This window comes from Drosophila albomicans, chromosome 3 (assembly GCF_009650485.2).
Source record: "Drosophila albomicans strain 15112-1751.03 chromosome 3, ASM965048v2, whole genome shotgun sequence".
Lineage (NCBI taxonomy): Eukaryota > Metazoa > Arthropoda > Insecta > Diptera > Drosophilidae > Drosophila > Drosophila albomicans.
Window position 1 is genome coordinate 25,111,532 of NC_047629.2, and position 17,145 is coordinate 25,128,676.

The 17,145-nt window shown below is 38.0% G+C and overlaps 1 protein-coding gene across 2 annotated transcripts in view; it reads left to right on the top strand.

Moving 5' to 3' along the window:
* Positions 1–17,145, top strand: part of LOC117572458 (MOXD1 homolog 2) — a 137,950-nt gene that overhangs the window by 40,647 nt on the left and 80,158 nt on the right. The gene's annotated exons all lie outside the window — the stretch shown is intronic.

Here is a 17,145-nt window from a genome sequence, read left to right on the forward strand (position 1 = left end):
GTAGGGATAATAGTGATGACTTGGATAACATCTCAATTGTTGTTAATGTACTTTTATTTTGGATAGCAATTATATTTTAATATTTTAGAGAATTCAAACAAATAATGTAAATGATATTTGCCATATTATTATATTATTTACACATTTCTTTTGTTATTCATAAAGCATACTTTGTAATTTTCTTATCATATGTGTGCCTCTTGAAAAAAAGAAAGTCAACATATAACGCATAATGCTGATACGCGGATTACTCAGAGTACTCGGAATAGTTTTGATGTGTCTCACCTGGATAACTTGTTGCCAGCTCTATTTAAGTGTTGAGCATTCAACATTCAGAGGGTTTTTCTCTCTGCTGCACTTATCATAGATCATTTGCTAGGCATTTGCTTTGAACATGGCTAAAACCTCGGTGGCTTCTCGTCATGTCTTGTGTCTCCGCATGAGGGAAAACTTGCGTAAATTCCGTTTGCCACACGTCGCACGTCAAACAAATGGTCGCACGCACAACTTGACTCCCTCACTCACCCTATGCTCCACACACACTCTAACACACCTTCACTTGTCATGCCTCCAAATCCCGTACTTGCCTCCACACTTTCGCTCTTGGCGACTGCCCCAACACAATAATCCTGCAACTCAACGGAACGTCGCCAGCAATCTAAGAAAAAACGCCAACGGCAGCGGTACAAGCTGCCACCCTCCCACTCCCCCACACCTCCCCTTTCGAGAGCAGCTGCTGCTGTCGTTCCATGGCAGAAAGGTTCTCTCCTTTCCCCCACACTGTCGGTTTGTCACATTCAAGCTGCTGCTGTGCGTGTGTCGCCAAGCTCTTCGTCTAACCATCAGCGCAGCGAATAAGAAAAATTCAAGTAAATTGATTTTTCTTCTACTTGGCTTTGACTGCCTCCCTAACTCCATCCCTCGCTCCCTTCTACTCCCCTCTTACTCCGCCTGCTGCCCTTGCTAGCTGTCAGCTTCAAAACGCGTCGTCCTCGCAGATCCTTTTGGCCGTATTGTGGCTGTCCCTCTATACTCATCCAGAGTGCAGAGCTGAGCAGAGCAGTCCTTCAGTCCTTCGAATCCTCCTTCGGCGAATCCTACGTTACTGCCATTTTTGCCCATTGACTGCCCTGGCTTTCATGCAATTTTGCTTTTGGCGCGTAATCGACTTCATGCTTTTGCTTTTAATGGTATTTTTCCTGTGGTTCAAACTAATATCCATAATGCATAAATATGGCAAGCCTGGCCCCTGCGACCTATCCAACTGTGCACCCTCCGCCTCACCTCCCCTCGTCGCCCTACCACGCCCCCTCACTTCAGCATCACGCCCACCCAGCTCATGCGTATGCTGAGAAGCTGCCTTGGCATTTTTTCGCTTGCTCTCAATATTTTTTCTTCTTATGATTTCAAGACGTTGGACGTCGTCCTCATCGTCGTCGTCATCGCATCGACTTTGCCTTTTTCCTATATATATATATAAAACATCATTCGTTCTTCTCCACTTTTCTTACAATTTTTTTTATATCATCGTGCATTTTTTTTGTGTTATACAATTTATGCGCAAAAATCTATACTACGTCTGCAATTTATTGCATTTTCGTTAGGAGACCATTGAAAAATGCCTGAAGTACGACACAAAAGAAAAATTTGCTGATTTTAATGTTTTGTCAAAGTAACCAGCCCGATTTTACTGTACCGTTGTTGCCGTTGATTTGTTAATAAACAATTTTATGTGTGCCATGGACTCAGCATAAAACTCACACGGAAGAAAAAAAGAAAAACAACAAATTTTATGACCCAGCCGCTTATTGTTTTTATATCCTTGATTGATAGGGTAACAAGGGGTATATTAAACGTAGGAGCAAAGGAGGAGACAATTTATTTATAATTCCCATGCTGATGATATACATGTTTCAATGATTTAATGCAAAATTATGCAACAACAACGACAAAAAACATTATTCAACATTATCGATGCAATCTAGAAGAATGTTGTGAGGTTTTTGATTTTCGCATCACATTTTGCGTGATGAATTTGTTTGCCATCAATCAAAGCGGAACAAACTGTTTATAGAACATTCTGTAGTCGCATATGCTGATTGGCAATCTTGTATTTATTCCTTTCTAACTTTTATTTGTATTATCTCAGCATCTTTTTCTGTGTGTGCTCTCGACTCTGACTATGAGGGCAACAGCTGTCACTTTTTTGTTGACTGTTTTGTTGCCATCGTTGTTGTTGTTGTCTCCGACATGTGCCACCTTGAGACGACATCCGTTGAAGCTCAAGCTGATGCTGATACTAAGAGCGAGGCAGTTTTCTTCGTCTTAACTGGCGGCCATATATCTTGCCACGCTCGCTGGATGGCTGGCAAATATCTAGCCATTTCTTATACTAGTCACAGTTCTATAATTTCTCGATTTATTTTGCTGCCAGGGATGCCAGTCGACTGTCCTGGCTGTCCCGGTTGTCCTGACTCGCCTGCCTGCCACAGACAATCCAAACATTATTCAAAGTCAAACTTCATTCGCACTCACAGACAACACACACACATGCAAGCAAATTTTTAACCACATTATTTATTTACTGTTCGCTCTGCCCCACGTGCTTTTGGTTTCACCTTCTCTCGCTTGCTCCGCTGCTGATGCTTTGCCACTTAATGTGAGTGTGTGTAGAACGTATCTGTATCTATGTTAATATGTTGCACACTTTTGTTGCTGTTGCTGTTGCTGTCGCTGTCGCTGCTGCTGCTGCTGTCGTTGTTTGGTTTTTGCATTTATATCAGCCACAATTTATCAGCGGCCATAACAAAAGGCGCCTGCTGCCATTGTCGCCAAGTTGGCTGCCAAAAACCAAACCCAACGAAACCAAACCAAACCGAACCGAAACGAAGCCGCAACCAAAAACCCAAAAACCAAACCAAAAACTGCCGCCTGTCAACCGGGCCTCCAAAATATATTTATATATTTACTACACACATTTATATATTCACATTCTTTTTTTTATTATTTCCCTCGCACATTTTCTAACTGCAAATAATAATTTTTGCTATGGCAAAATTATATTTCATGCTCTGAATATTGTGAAAACGAAAACAATAATAAAAGTGCCAAACACACACAAACACAAAGAAGGGGGCAACAAAAAAACAAAACCAAAACCAAAACGAAAATGATTAGCAATAAACAAGCGACAAAAACAAGCTGCGACTAGGAGAAATGAGGTTAAACCTTTTGACAGGTCGTTAGTCAGATGCCCTTTCGACCAAGTTAACTATGTGATATACGGCATCGACAAGAATAATGGAGACTTCAAGCATTTCCATCGCAAAGCATCATTAAACGGGTTGCCAACTCAGCTTAAGCATATAAATGCAAATTTTAAATGATGCATGATAAACTAGCAACATAAATCCCGAAAAATAAATGATCTATAAAAAAGGATAAAGTTAATATATCTTTGTTGATGTCTTTGACAATATTAGTTGCATGACTTTTAGTGCTTAAATGTAAAAAGTTTATAGTTAATTGGAATTTATGAAAGAAGAGTTCAATAAATTTGATTCAAAATTATATTATAATGATAATAATTAATACTGCACAATATAAAATTATATCTGCACCTATCAGTTGATGAATATGATTCAGCTTAAAAAAAATGATGAAGTTAATATTTCTTTATTAATGTCTTCGATAATATTAGTTTAAAGAACTTTTAGTGTCGGAATGAAAAAAATTTATGGTTGATTGGAATTAATGAAAGAATTTAGTGATTCAACTTCAATATATTTTTAAATGAAATACAAAACATGGAATACAAAAATGTTGTATAATAATATTGATTTTAAATATGCAAAAAATGTTAGTCAAATCCTTCACTTAAATTTAGAATTTAACACTAAATTTTAGAATGTCTTCTCCTAGGCCTAGTTGAGAGCATGCTTTGCAGTCCATGGACTCAACTTTTACCCTTTGTTTATCTTTACTTGCAATGTTTGTGAGTGTGTGTGTGGCTTATTGGCTGCTCCTTGTTGTTGTTTTGGAATATTTTATGCATGCTTATCATTTATACGCTTTTTTGTTCAACTAAGCGACAAAGAGTTTTGTTTTTTACAAACACCAACAACACACATATGTATTAGCAAATTGAGAGCGAGACAGAGAGTCGGACATAAATAGAGACAAAGAGCAGGATAGCAAGAGAAGTAGCAAGGCAATAAATTAAATAAATTGTAAAATATCACTTGATGGAATTGAGTGGGTGGAGAAGTGAGTGTTTTGTTGGAGGCCAAGTTGGCACTGTGCAAAGCTTTTATTAAATTAAATATTTCACTGCAATAAAGATTATCAGCTGGCAAAGGCAAATGATAAAGCAAACAGACACCAGACTAACGGACAGACAGACGGACAGACGGCCAATCAAATAGACAATGTGACTCGCTGACTCTCAAACTGTGTGTATTTGGACGATCCGCTTTGCAAATGTCTATGAGTGTGAGTGTGGGAGGGCATTGTAAGTGTGTGTGTGTAGACGCATACATGAGCGTTAACATTGTAAGCAGACCATATAAATGTAAATGAACTGCTGCTCTTGCCTGATGCCGAACCTAACTGAACTCGACTCAACTCAACTCAACTGTTCACAGGCTGATGCCGTTTCCGTTTCATAGTCCTTGCTACATAGCATTTCCTGCACACGCACCCACACATACACACAGACAGAGTATGAGAGTGAGAGGACACATGTACAGTTAGGCAGCCATTTTTTGGTGATGCTACTTGCATGTATATCAGGCATAGCCACAGCCTCAGCTTCTGAATTCAGCCTTCTCCTCCTGCTTGCGCTGTCAGAGGCTGCTTTGCATGCGTCTCTCTCGTTTTTATTTGCTCAAACAATATTCGACATAGTAATTTTATGCTTCGACTGCGGAACACATAAAATTATCTTTTGAATAAATAAAGATAAGAGCCAGAGCACAAAATGTTTCCCTAGAACACACACACAGACACAGTCATATACACACATTTTAATGTTTTATTCAAAAGGAAACAGCGTCAGAGTCAGAGACAGAGATGCAAATTAAAATATCATTCAATGTTGGCAATTTAATATATTATTTTTGATAAATGAATACGACACACATTCACATATGACTATTACCCAAGTCGTCTTATATGGCACAATATAATTGAATAGCTTGTACACACACTCACACTCACATTCACATTCACATCCAAATTTGCTGGCACACATTTGCACAACAAGAAAATAAATCTTATGCTTTATGCACCGCCAATTCTTAGAAGTCTGCCTAGGTTTCTATTATTCGCATTTTTGGTTTTTGTCTTTTCGTCCTTTTTTGTTATTCAGCCAGTATTTTTGTTGTTCTGTAAGTCGCAAAAACATTTTCACTTTTTACCCCCCTCAAAACAACAGCAATAACAATTACATCGACAGCAACAACAACAACTCTATTTTGTCTAAACCAAACGATTAGCCAATAGAAAATTCTTTGCTTTTAGGCAAAATGTTGCAAATATATTTCTTATGCTACGAACTTCACATCCGTAATTTATTGTAATCATATTTCGTTAACTGCCTTGGCAGCCTTGAGAACTTGATACCAGAATTGTTTTCGTTGTTTTTCTTGTTGTTGTTGACGCACATTAGACGGCATTAAGCTCTTCATTTTAATTAGAATTTCATCTTTGAAAGGGTCAGGCAATTGAATTAGTTTAAGCGATAAGCTTTATGGCCAGAGCCATTAAAATGGATTTTCATAGAAATTCACATGAATTGCGAACGAACAACTTCAGGCAGTATATTAATAAACATTGTGACAGACAGCAGTCGACAAGTAAATATTAAGTAAATAGCTTGATCAAGGCAACTTGTGTAGAGTGATAACACAATGTAAAAATAGCAACTAATATGTGACAAAAAAAATTTGCAATTTCTTGGAAGTTTATTGAAAGATGGAAACATTGATTAAATGTGAAGAGAATTGCCATGAACTGCTCTAAATATTAAATAAATAAAAATAATAATATTTTTTATTTTATACAAAAGTTGCTTTGCAATTCTTGCTTGAAATTCTACTTGAAATAAAAATGGAATAGAACAGAAATTCTTGTGCAGTTTTCTGTTTTATAAATGAATAGTTGAAGTAGAATGAATTGCAAATGAAATATATGTATTTTACATAAAATGATATAAAAAAATAAATTCAAAAAACGTATCCGTACTATATTAAAATACATATTTCATCGATTCCTAGATATTAAAATTAAAATGCAGCAGTAGAAATTTTCAAAATTTGGGCAGCTTTCTTTTATATAAATGAATGGTTGAATGTGAGGAGAATTTCAATGAACTGATACAAATATTATATGGATTTTAATAATATTAAATTGTTCATCGATTCTTTGCCAGCGCTCTTCGCCATCGATTAATAAATATAAAATGAATAATTATTTAAAAATTTTGATAATATCGTATGATTATGTTACATTGATTTAATGGCAATAAATTACAAATTGTATGTGTGCTACATTTTGAAATATAGACCATCCAAAACCTAGTCAGATATGTCCGCTCCTTCAATGTAAGCGTTGCATCTATTGCACTTGGCGTTTGGAAATTCACTTTGGACTGTTATGTGGTTTGGCAGTAAATGGGCAGCACATCAATTTTTCTAGCGTGAATTTTCGCCTGATTGGCCACGATCCGTTGCATGTTGATTGGCAAACTGATGTGCTGCTCATTGCCACTTTTCAAGGCTGCTCAGCAAGCGAATAGTGCGCTATTGCGAATGGCGATTTCTACTTCGATTCGCAGCAATACACGTCAACTGGTCATTCATTTTGAGCAGAACGAGATGGTGGGCGGAGGGGAGAGAGCACTTTTTTTTATTGATTAAAAATGTGCAAACATTTTCGCAGCAATTTCGTTTTTAAAACCACTTTCGTTTGAACTGCACATGAGCGTAAAGCGGTGGATGTTGTTGCTGTTGTTGGCCAGTCGATTGGGCTGGGGTCTTAGCCTGGCTTTTAAGTTTGTTTCTTGCATGGACATCACGTATTCAATCAATTGCAACGATGTCGACACTGGCGATGACGATGAATACGAGCAAAGAGACACACAGTCAGAGTCAGAAACAGAGTGAGAGTGAGTATTTCGCTTATTTTCGGTTGACCCATTTCGCAATTGGCCAAAAATGTCTGCAGCAACTTCAGTTTCAGTTCTCGTATCAACTCCATTTTCCCCAGCTTTGTCATCTCTTTCGGGCCGGTCGAGCAATGTCAGTTTAAAATTAAGATACGAGCCAGGTCACAAAAGTGCAACCTGATTGCAGCACTGGCTTAGACAGCACCACACACAGGGAGTGGAGTGGGGAGCAGCATAGCGCACACACACACAATGCCGCACGGGTGTTGACATTTATGTCCAATGCAGATTTTTGCCAGGCCAACAACAACGACAATAAAAATTCCGAGACTGGACTGTGACTGTGGCACCGACTCCGATTCTGACTCTGACTCTGTGTGACGGCAGCTGCAGCAGGATAACTATACGTATTCGTATATATAGGACTCTCTCTCCGTCTCTCTCTTTCTATGGCATCGTGAGCATCGTTGGCATCGTTAAACAGGCAACTGTCCGCCTCAGCCACAATGTAAACGTTTCATGTTGTTACCAAAAGTTGTTATAATTTTTAGCTCCCTCTGCTTTATACCATAGTAAGCAACTTGTTTTCCCCCCTTCCCCCTATTGCACTCCACTGAAATCCTTCTCTTACCACTACAAAAAAATCATTGCATACTGCGGGGCGCCTTTGAGCTGTGCACAAAATTTATTGAGCAAAGTTGCTGAGCTGATGTATCGCATGGGCATGGCCGACGGGGGCTGGGTTACGGGGCGGACAGTTGGCATACTTTATCATCAGTGACGACGTCGACGACGACGGCGACGAAGAGGAGGACGACGTAGACGACGTCGACTCTGAAGGATGGCCAAGCGCAGGATGCAGGATCAAACCACAAAATCCAAACTGATGCATACAAATAAAAACAGAAATTGTTAGCAGTATTGTGTGACGGCAAAAATACCCTGTGGAGTTGCCGGATTTATTTTTGATTTAAATTAAATCGGAGCAATATTTTTGAGACATTTATTTTTCAAATTTCTTATTTAAAAAACTTGAGGAATAGTTACAACGCATATAAATTCGAATATATTTAACAATGCCTAATTTTCTAATTAAAAATTATTTTTGAATTTAGATAAAATTAGCAATTTTCTTAAAATTGTTTTTGGCTTTTTATAGACATTACCAAAATGTATATAATTTTGTCTTAATATATTTATTCCAAGCAACTTTTAAGCCCTGTTGATGCCCACTTAAATATTATTTGTCTACAGGGTATAAAAAGCGAAGAGAGTCGAGGCGAGGCTGCTGCATAACATGGGGCCAGATTGTAGCTCTCCTGTGGACTTTCCGTCCTTTTCTCTCTGCACTTCTGTGTGTGCCCTTTTCACATGTGCATTACTGCGGGGGGTTTTTTTCGGGTAGGTCGCATTAAACGGAAGTTGCCGCTTCGCTATGCGTTTGTGTTGTTGTTGTTGTTATTGTTGCTGTTGCTGCTCTTGTTTGTTGTTGGCATTGTTGTGTTTAAAAAGTTTTATGCTCGTCACGAGAGAAATTTATTGCACTCCGGTGTTCAAAGCTTTTATCCTTTTTTATCATTTTTCTGCTATTGTTGTTGTTGTTATTGTTACTGTGTGCTTGCTCTCTGTCTTTTCGGACTGGGCAGAACGGTTGTGAAAAAGCGGATGTGATTTATTTGGTAATGCTAATGATGTTTTTGCTCGTCGTCGTCCCTACCATCAGTTTATTTGAGCTTTGGCTGTAACAATTTTTATCGCATGTGTAGACGAACAGCACCAAAAACCAAAAAAAAAAAAAAAACAACCAAGTGAAGAAAACCCTGGTAAAACCTGCCGAAAGTTTTCGGCAGTCAGCAGCAGCAAAACTGAAAACCGTCATGAAAATGCTTACGACAACGCTTTTCAATGTGGCTACAAAACAACGAAACCAAAATGAAAAATTTCCCACAACTCGATTTTTTCATTTTTATTTTGTTTTGTTTTTTTTTGGGGTAGAAGGAAATGTAAACAGTTTGCCATTTATCTTGCGTGGCCAATAAATCGCATTGTATGCCAGGACATCAGCACATTTAAAGGTAGTCCGTAGTTAATTTTTAAAAATGAGCCAAGTCAAGATACACGAGCACTTCATATAGCCCTTATTTATGTGTTCGGGTATTCAATGGCATGTCATTGTGTGCTGCTATTGACAGGATACTTCCACTCTCTTCCATCCTTAGCTCAGCTTATAGCTTTAATTGTGCGACTTAAGGTTTTGCTTTATTACAGCGACTTAACTATATTGAGCTTTATTAATTGTTGCCAGCGCCAGAAAGAGAGAGAGCCAAAAGCTGGGGCAACATTACGAGCAGCAGCTTCGTTGAAGAGGGTAACTCCCTTGGAGTAACAGAAATGACCCCAAAGAAGCAGCAGCAAGGTCAAGCCAAGGGAATCGACTCGCCCAAGAGGTTAAGTCATGTTGACAAAGAGATCAGAAAAGTTTCCCCTTCGCTCCACTTATGTATGTGTTGACAGCCAAACATAGTTCGCTTTTTAAACTGAATTTAAACAACATTTTAATAGAGACATTGTTACCAATCGGAATGTGCATATTTAAGAGCTCATATTTCCCACACGTATCCCACATAACAATATGTAAAAATGAAATAAAGACATTTTGTTATATCGTGGGCAGCTTGTTAAAAATGCATAAAGATTTTTTATAATCGTACTGGACACAGCAAAAAAAAAAACGAATCATAAAATTAAAGTTTATTACAATTTTGATGAGAGAAAAACGCATTTCATATGCAGTTCATTCACACGCGAGAGTCGCGAGTTTATTCGCCGGATATTCAGAACTAGAAAACAGTCAACTCGAAATATTTCGTAGTGACATTAATTAAAATTTTATGCAACACACGTGGCACCGTCTACGTCCGTCCCAGTTTTTAGTCGCCATCGCTCTACCTCTTTCTATCCCTTTCTCTTTCTCTTTCTCTCTCTGTCTCTGTCTGGTTTTTGGGGACTGTCATGTCAAACGTTAGGCTGTCGCCTCGCATATGGTAAATCGATGTGTTGTGTGGACGGAGGACGGTATGAGGAAGAACAAGCGTTTCGTTCGGTCAATTCGATTATATTCATTTTTCACCTTTCGTTTAAACTTTCACGTGTCGTGGTTGTAGTTACTGTTGCACTTGCTGTTGTTGGAAATTCCATGTAAATTAATTAAACTTGCTTGGCATACAACAGTAACAACAACAAGAACAACGTGAGGCGAAAAAAACAAATTGCCAGCAGCGGCATGGTACACGTCAGGATGTGCTAGGACTTCGGTGCGACCGACTGGCATACATGGCAAATTATATATTGCATGTCAAAGGACAACAGACAACGTTGTTGTTGTTGCCACGAGCAGTAGACAGCGGCGGACAGCGGGACATCGGGACAGAGCGAGGGTAACGAGTGAGCGCCAGGGTAGTGCCACTTAATATTTTTTATACACCACAAATCGACCACACGATCAGAGGCCGCCAGTGGCCATATGGCCAGGACATGCAGCAGGCAGGAGAAAGCAAAGAGAGAACAAACTCACACACTGGCAGGACACAGGTGCGCGACAACAATTAACGAAATTTATTCAATTTGCACCGTCGCACCGTTCGCAGTGTGGAAAAAAGCGCAGAAACGCAACGCAAACACAAACTCCGACTTGCAGCCTTTTAAAATTTAAATAATAAATATGATATTGTTGTACTATATGGATATAGCTTGTCTGCCTGTGTCTGCACTTTTAGCGCAATAAATTGTTTCATTAAATATAAATTTAAATAAAGCGTAGATGCATACTTTGTCTTTCGCACCGTACTTTCCTTTAATTTCTTTCCTTTTTCCGCTTTGTGTGCAATATTAAATTAAGGCGATATTTCACACAAATTTATTGCATAAATTGCAAGTTCAATTCGTGCGTTTCAATTTCCAATTTTAATATAATATTCTATAAATTACGTAAAGGAGTCAAAAGTTTAGAACCCTTTTTTTTGCTGTTGTTGTCAAATGTGCCCCAATTTTTCACAAATAGGCAGCGCCTCATTTTCCATTTTCCATTTTTTTTTGTTGGACGTTTGAAATTCAAAACAGGAATTGGCCACAGGAATGATGACCAGCTTCGCTTTGGGGCATTTGCTGAAATTGATGAAAAGCGATTTGAGTCGAGTATTTTGTTGTATTGCCGTGTATTGAGTTCCTCTTATGTGGCAATATGAGAGAATGATATCAAACGATTGGTTGTACACGAAATACTATTATATATAGCTAGATATTCGCTTATGTAGGGTTTAATTTACTTGTGGGCGTCCACAAATATTTCACGAGAAAATTTCGATAAATGACCGTTGAGAATGCCGATTTATATGGCGTGGGTTACAGCAAGAGATTAGCTAAGAATAAAGTGGGATTTAACAAATATTTTATGGCCTTTATTTGGCAAGAAGAGAAATCTAATGCAAGCAGAAAGAAATATGTTTTAGAAGAAGAGACAAATTTGAGCTAGAATATATGACAAATTTGTTTAAAAATGGATTTAATTATTCAAAATTAAGGTTAGCAAATATACAATAGAAGTACTAATAATAAATATCAAATATTTGAATTAGAATTTATTTAAATAAAACACTTGTAAATTTAAAATAAAAAAAAAGAATACAATTTGAGTGAGGTGAGGTGTTCTCATGAAGAGACTTTTCTATACTTAATGATCCTAACAATTGTTTTAAGAAAATACTATATTTTCTGTATTTTTTTAATATCTTAAAAAGTAATACTTCCCTAGAAGATACTTCTTATCACTTCAAGAAGTATCATAATTCTTGGAAAAGCAACAGTTTAGCCAACATCTGAGCTGTTTGTGGGCTATAATAAATAAATAGAAAGATGTCATATAAGCTGTGACATAAGCGCAAGCAAATGCCTCGTTAGAGCCACTAAACGCAACCCTTCAACAAGTGACTTGACAGAGAGTGAGGGAATTTCTTCCCTTTTGTGTTTTGTGCACCCCGCTGGCGTTTTGTTGTCATATGCTAAGACAACTTTAGCGCCCCGGCAAATCCGCACTTTTCAGCTACATTTCCGTCATATACAAACCCGAAGCGAAACACAAACACAAAAGGCCTCCAACTCCGACATAAAGATGACATTGAAGAAAGTGGCAACATCAGCAACATCAACAAGAACAGCGAAGCAATAGTGTTTGTGTGTGTATATATGTCTCTCTTGTGGCATGCACAATTAAAAGCGTAACCGTAGTTGTAATAATACGGAATATTTACGCTTGAATGGTTGCTTTGTGCCCTGGCTTTGAAACCCGGAACGCGGCACGTATGTGTGTGTATTTGGTGTGTGTGTGCACTGTCATTGAGTTGCTCTTGAATGCTCCGCCCTGCTTTGGAAAATTAATAATTTATTTGTTTTGTCATTCAGCATTGTAAATAATGAGAGAGATTTTCAATAATCTTCTTTGTTAATATTGAAATTAATTTGTTTACTGTTATGCTACTTAATTAAACAAAACGCATACACAGACACACACACACACACAGAAGTAAACATCACACTCCAAACCGCATCGTTCTCAGGCCCTCTGCCTCCCTCCTCAGACGGCTTACCACAGCCCATAAATAACTGAGAGGGCGCAAGTGGGAGCTGGCTGGCTGGCTCCAAGGTAGTGGTGGCCCAGGCCAATCTATATGTAAATAGTTTGTATTTACATGGCTGCATTTTAAAGGCTCGAAAGGATTTTGTCCTGTTCAATTATGCAATAAATTTATCACTGATTCCAATGCAACGCAATCCACAGATGAATGCACTGCGCTTTCACTCCTTGTGGTTTTCCCTCCCTCAATCTCTTTATACATATGTGTATGGGTATCTTTCTCTCTCTGTGTGTGTCTTCCAAAAATGTCTCTTTTGATTTTGGCACGCTCTATTTGCATTTGCCCGTTTCAAATTACACATCTCAATAATGCACTGCAATGCGTAGGAGAGACTTAGAGCTGCTCTTGGCATAATGAAATATTTATTAGCCAAGTGGCTTGGCACTTGTTAGCTAATGTATCTTTAAGATGCAGCTATTAATTCCAAACACTGCGTGACGCATTTAAATTAACATAAAAACCATAAAACACAACACAACAAATTTAATTGCAACGCATTTGTTGATTTCTTTCAACACAAACAAATTGAGTGAGAAACATAAAATTTTGTCGCTTTTTTCTGTCCTCCCGTCTTCCACTCCTCACCTCTCTGCATAATGAGTGAAACATGTTTGGTATCCGCGGCATTCGCGCAGCCCACGACAAAATTTCAACAGAAGAACGCATTTTCCACGTATACGAATATCTAAATAGTATCTGTTCATCTATATAAGTATCTCACACACTACTAAATGATATGAGTGTGTGGGGAGCGAGAGGGAGTGAGAGATACAGAGAAAATGAGGATGAAAAAAATTAGAACAACTTAGCGACAAGGGAATAACAGAAAACAAACTCAACACGCCGCCTGTCATCATTTATTTTGTCAGAGTCTCTAAAAACAATTCCAACTTATGGCTGGCAAACAAGACACTCTGATGGGCAATGGCATTGTGGCATGTAGCTCACACAGCTCACAGCTTGGGGAGATACAAATAAGATACGAGAGATGCGATCAACAAAGGTAACACGAAGATCCAATGCTCTGTAGTTGAATTTGGGTGAAGAACTGTGTTCTAGAATTTGAGTTTATAGTTGAAATAAATTCTTTTGACATGCTTAAATTTATATGAAGAGAAAGCAGCAATGCAGATTAATTATAATAATTTACAGATATAAAAAGATCTATATAAATTCTTGCAGTTATTTTTGAATGCAGATCTTTTGTGTAATTAGTTTTCACAAAAATAAACACTTTAGAAATATTGAAGACTTATTATAATAATATAGAGAGATGAAAATATCTTTATAAATTGTTGAAGTTATATAAATATAAAAAAATATTGAACTACTCTTTCTCTATGCAAATCGTTGGTTTAGATCAATTAGTTTACACATGAAATAATTAATATTACATATATGCAAATTTATTATAATAATTCAACCATGCAAAAACATATTAATTTATTTATTCTAACTAATCTCCAACTAACAGTTGACTTCATCTATAAGCTGTCAAGTTGCCCAGCAAGTCATGCCAAACAGTGATTTTCATTTGCTTTCATTACAAGAGTCATCATATTTATCTTTTAGTATAGTGTATAATAGTTTGTATGTCTGGTAGTTTAACAAAAGCTCACAGCAATCTCTTTGCTAGTCATGGCTTGTTCTTTCTTTCCTGATGTCTCTTAATGATGTGTTGCTGCTGCTGCAAAAGATTTTTTTTGGACATCCCATAGAGAATCATTGCCGTCGCATGGGACGCGAGCGCCCCCAACCACAAATGTTGCTGGCACCTACACACAGATACACACACGCACGCACACACACACGCACATAGACAAACACACAAGTCATTAAGTGTTAATTTAATGGCCAAGAGATCTTTGTCACAGATAACAAATGCATGCATTTTTATACGCACAGAGAAGAGATAGAGAGAGAAAAGAACGTGAAGAGAGAGGCAACGATGAGGAGTTCTTTTGGGCTTCTATCTGAGCCCTGGCATCTCTTACAAGTTTGTGGAAAACATTTTGTGCGCAGCAGGTGATATATGTGTTGTCTGCTTATGGAAACAACCAGCAACCAACAACCAGCAAACAACAACTAACGCCTCCTCCTTTGGCTTTGGTCATATGATATTTGTGTGTTGTCGGGTTGCTCGGTTTGTTAACGCTGACAGACAATTAAGTGTTTGCTTTATGTTTATTGGAATGGATTTGCCGCAGCAACGCACGTTGTGCGTTCAGCGTTCAGCGTTGTGCGTTGCGCGTTCTTCTCTCTTAACAAATTGATTGATGACAGACACCCTGAATCTATAAAGAGAGAGAGAGAGAGAGAGAGAGAGAGAGATGGAGAGCGACAAGTTTCTTTCGTTGGAGAATAAAGTCTTGAATTACCAGCTCAACTGGTAGCCCACCAACACCTGGTCATCAACATTTTCGAGGGCTACTTTAAGTAATAAAAGTGCCAAGTAACAAAGTAGTCATAGTCCATATAGTAGTAGGAGGCGTAGGCTCAGCCAACGAAAAAAATACAAGGCGTGTGTATAGCCTAGAAAATGATGACGATGTAACGGAAACTTTTTAATTAAAATTCGAAAAATTAATTAAATATTTTTGTGACGCCCGAGTCAGAGTCAGAGTCAGAGCGAAAGCGAGAGCCCAAGCGCTGACGATGACGACTTTGAGATTAAATTTCCAACCTACCTACGAAATGCAAACCCACTGCGAAAGACAGTGAGACTGACTGTCGAAAAGTTTGCTTGGCAAAATACGAACACAAAAAAGAAGGAAAACAGCAACAAGTACAATAGCAACAACAAGTTGATGAAACAACACTAACAACAAGTTTTTGGTAAGGCAGTTGGAGAAGGCAACAATATCAAGTGCAAAATGAGAAAATTCACTTGCTCTAGTCAAACAACAACAAAAACTGTGTGAAAACGCCGTTGCTGGAAGGTCGTTAGATGGGGGAAAAGGTGGAAGGTTGTAAGCTTTTTGAGGGTAGAATGAAGAAGAACTCGACTCGACTCGACTTCACTCGTCTCGCTTTGCAGATAGAAAAACAAAAGAAAGTTTGCCAGCAGAAAAGACAAAAAAGTGAATGTAGTACAAATGCCAAAATGAGAAAGGAGCCAACAAGCGAAAGATGAGCAAGAGAAGAAGCTACGAATAACACAACAAAAAAAAAAAAAAACAGTTAATGATGCACAACTGATAAGCCAAAAAGATGACACAGCCGCAACTACAAGTGCAACTGCAACTGCAGAAGGAAAAAAGAAGAAGCCACTTCAACTTCCCCCAGCTCAATTGCCAACTAACGACTGTGAAAACCAGTTGCAAGTAGGCTGAATCTGTGTGAGTTTGTGTGTGGCAGGTAAACCTGGCTATGTAAATTTTAAATTTAGGTTATCAGATGGCGGATGATGCAGAACGCTGCAATGAGAATGCCAGAGATAATGGCAACTATCGTAAATGTGAAAGATGAAGAAAAAATTCCGAGTGCAAACCACTCGAAAGCCAAAAGAAAAATCTGTGAAAGTTGCAGAGGAAAAACAATTGAGAAGCGCGCAATTTGCATGTGAAAAACATAATTATGGACAAGTACATACTAGCAAACATAAGCATTAACCGATAATCACATATTAATTATGTAGTGCAAACTGATGTAAAACCCCTTCGCATTGAACCCGTTCAAACATCATCAACAACAAGTAGCAAAAGGGAAAAAGGGTGAAATTAAAGCCATGACCCAAAGTTCTATCCGACTTAATGTTGCCAATCAATCATTCGCTCACTTGATGGGCTACAAATTACTACAAAAAAAGGGAAAATGGGGAAAAATGCGAACAACTGCAAATGGCAAAGTTACGAGACAAGGGCAAAAAACTTAGTCGCATATGTGATGCTTCCTCTACTTCCGATAATGAATTATATGGCTGTGCGAAAAGCAAGAAAAAAGGAAAATAAATACGAACAAGTAAGAAAGCAAAAGTCGAGGATGCTTTGCTGTGCGATACCCGCTACCCATTGTGAATAAAAGCAAAACAGAGCGGTATTAATTTTAAAATATTCAAAATTAATACTGCAATAAATTCCTAATGCTATCTTTGGTATGTTTATATAGTAATACATTAAAAATATACTAGATTGTCAAGCAAAGTAACTAAGACTCTTAGTAAATGAGTCATTTTTTCACACACAATATTATTTCTTAATTAAGTTAAGAGAATGAGAATCTTCTCCCTATTACATACATTTCCTCGAGGCACAAAAGTATAATACCCATCTAACCTATGGGTAGCGGGTA